Here is a 3,538-nt window from a genome sequence, read left to right on the forward strand (position 1 = left end):
ACCACCCCCTGCCCACTTCATTTCAAGTCCGGACACACCACGCTGTGCTTTCAGACCCGCGTGCTCCGCTCAGCTTGGCAGCAATTTCTGAGAGCTGGGCTTTGGCATCCAAGTTTAATGCCATGGGATGAAGTAGCACAACAGTCTTAGGAGACGGCGGTGACTGAAACCTTCATGGCTCATAAATGCCAGGTTCAACTCTGCTTCATCTCAGCAGTGCTTAATTTCAAAGCTGAAGAGAGACATAAAAATAAATGGAGAACAACGGATTGCGTCTCGGCAGGAATGTGTTTTTGGATGCCGGGTGTGCTGCACGGGAGCTTCCGAGGGGTGGGAGAGGAGAGGTCACCTCTGGCTTGGCTCTCCTGGCTTTCATGGGCACCTGAAACACCAGCTGGCACCAACGTTTGATAATGTTGCGAAATTATCAGCAACATTCTTCGGATGATGGCCTCCAGGGATGTCAGATTTTTTTCTCTTCTGGTTCAAGGGAAGGAGCAGTTTAGCGGAAAAATTAGCAGTGAAAGTAAGAACGGGGAGAGGCTGAGATTTTGTATTTGTTGGGCTTATTTAAACTCCAAACACAGAAGCCCGGAGCTTTAGGACAGCAACAGTCACCGAACCAGACAAGGGCAGATTGGATCATGACAGCAAGGACTTGTGACCCCAGTCCTGAGGAGGTTGGAGCAAAGAAATCCCCTCTCCAGCCCCGACCACCCACATGGAGGATGAGCCCCTTCTTCTCTCCAGTGAAGACTTGGACACCTCTTTAGGATGCTCCTCCCTCCCACCGCCCTTTGGAGACAGCCCTTGAGAAGGTGAGGGCCGAGAGCTTCCCTAAGGCACCTCAGGGAAGATGTGGGTGAGGGCGGTGGGTTTGGGGGATGGCAAGGCTGGCTGCAGACACAGCACCTACCCCCGCGCTTTGGTGGAGGACACGACCCCTTTTTCCTCCTCTCTAAGGGCAGACACAACACCTCGAGATCTGCCATCACTGTGGTAGAAACCCACCCTCAACCCCAGCCAGGAGTCTGAAAAACATCTTAATTCCTCCCCTCATTTTAAGAAAGAGGGGGAAAAAAAAGAAGAAAAAGCAGGGGGATTTTTTTTTTTTTTTTAACCAGATCATCTACTTTTTATTTCAGAGGAAAGATTTGCATTATTTACTTTTATTTATATACATGTACTTCACATTTGTATTTAAAATGCACAGACCTCCCAATAATTTTCTCGTTCCTGCTTTAAATTAGCTGTTATTTTACAATACAAAAAATTATACCAAAACCTGCAGTCCTAAATGTGTGTATGTATAACACCCACAGTCCCCAGCAATGAAATAGTTTACAATACTTGCTCATATTTACATATGAATGCAATAAATGCTAAATTATACATATTAACAAACTAAGCTCAAGTCTGAACACAGATAAGAATCGTAAATAATTACAGAACAAAGAAAAAAAAATCCAGAATACAATTTTTTTTTTTTTTTTTTTTTTTTTTTTTTTTTAAAAAAAAAAATGGACTGACATATGTTACACTCCACAGTTGTTTTATTTTTTTTTTTTCCTTCTTTCTTCTGGTGAGGTTTGTGGAATCAATGATAAATGTAGAGGAAATGTCTAAAGAACTATAGTACCTGGAAGACGCACAAAAATAGCCCGTGTGTAGTGTTAGAACAAATTAATAAATTGAACAAAACCTGTCCTGATGCAGAAGCAGAAAAAAACCCAGCGTACACACATTGTGGTAGTATTCCTAGCATGGGAAACTAATCTAATTTAAGCAGCTATCAACAGAAAGAGCGTGATTTTGTCTAAAATTGCCAACAACACGTCCAAAAAGGAGAAACGCACACCTACCCCTCCCTTCCCTTCGCTCCCGCGTCTTCCAGCGGCCCCTTCCCGTCTCAAACATGCACAACTCCCTCTCCCGCCCTGCTCCCAGCTCAGGAGGCTCCAAAAACCCGACCCCCTCCCTTCCCCTTTCCCTTCCCCTGCGGGATTCCCAAACGAACAATGAAAGGGGAAAAGCAGAGACACTGTCAGCTTACTGTGAGGTGGATGGATGAGGTTAAGAGCTGCTCCTGGCACGCCGGGTCTGGTCTTGGCTTTCCCAGAGCCAGCAAACCCCAGTTTGCAGGGAAAAGGGTTTTACTGGTTCAGAGATGCAGCTGCTGCTCTGTCCCTAACTCGCAGAAAAGAAAAAGCAGCTGCTAAGACGGGGAGAGCAGTTAAGGATGGAGAATCAGCCTCATCTTTGCGGCACTGGACTCTTGAGCAGGTTACAGGAAAAGCCTGAAGCTTTATTTCAGGCTCTTGAGTGAGGGTGTTCCATCAAAAGCTCGTTTCAGCTTATTTAGGGCCAAGCAAGCTGAGCTGCCATTTTAAAACCACACTATAAACCCAGTGACTATGTGTTTTGGTAAATGTTTACTGCAGAGAAAATGCTATTTCTGAGCAATATTTAGTATACAAACTATCCCTAAGGAAGCGTGTACTGCCAAGAGGGGCTGTCATGCTTTTACGGTACCACACCATCAAATTTTGGTACGTTACACGCTATGACTTTACGCTAATCACAGACATTACCCCATCGTGTATAGCTTTATTTTGGCAATTTCAATACGGCACATTTTAAGCCCAGGGAGAGTGGCAATAACTCCAAAGTTGTGTCCCATAAAATCTTCTCATATCCAACATCTCGACCCACACTGTGGCAGGGTCTCCCATCGCTCACGCTACAACAGTCCAGAGAAAATCCCGGGCTAAAAAGAATGGAAAACAGGGAACCAAAAAAATGGACGTTATTTGGAGATCCAATGGCACTGTTGCTTTCTAGAACAAAAGGGCTCCAACGTTCTGGATTTTTTTTTATTAATTTTTTTTTAAAGGCTACTCTCAAAGAATAAAAACGTTTTGAGGGTTGAGACCTTGAATGCTGAATTTCAGCCACTTATGAACGCTTGAAAATAGTTGATTCTGAATGGAAATCACTGGCACAATCTTAATGGTAGAGGCTTAAACTGCTGACTTAATCCTCCGAGTAATGACTACTTTATTAGTTGTCTTCAAGCGTTGCTTTTTTCCCCCTTTCAAATGGAAGAGCTGTATTTTATTTCGCTTACACATTTAAGTGAAATGCATTTAAATACATAAAAGTCAAGTTATGCCTCCCTGCTTTATACTGCAAGATATCACGGATATAATTTGATGTTTCTTTAAAGCTCTGGAAAGTTTTCTAATACTCATCATATGAAGAAGTTATTAAGACAAAACTCATACATCATTTAAAATGCATCAAAAATACATTCAATATTTTTCTGGTTTATATACACTTTAAATCTCTCAATGTTCTGCACGCTACTGTATAGTTTATGTACAAGTGCAAAATCAGTGTGTTATTTCTCATTTATTTACAGATTCTCCCATGAAATAAGGTCGCTCTTTCCCCCCCCACCCTTACCTCTGAAAGAAATAAACCCACAAATCCTTCACTTTTGATATTGGCCTGGTGATAAACCACCAGCAATTCCTCC

The sequence above is a fragment of the Athene cunicularia genome (genome assembly GCF_003259725.1).
Source record: "Athene cunicularia isolate RWA chromosome 4 unlocalized genomic scaffold, athCun1 chr4_part1, whole genome shotgun sequence".
NCBI classification, from domain to species: Eukaryota; Metazoa; Chordata; class Aves; order Strigiformes; family Strigidae; genus Athene; species Athene cunicularia.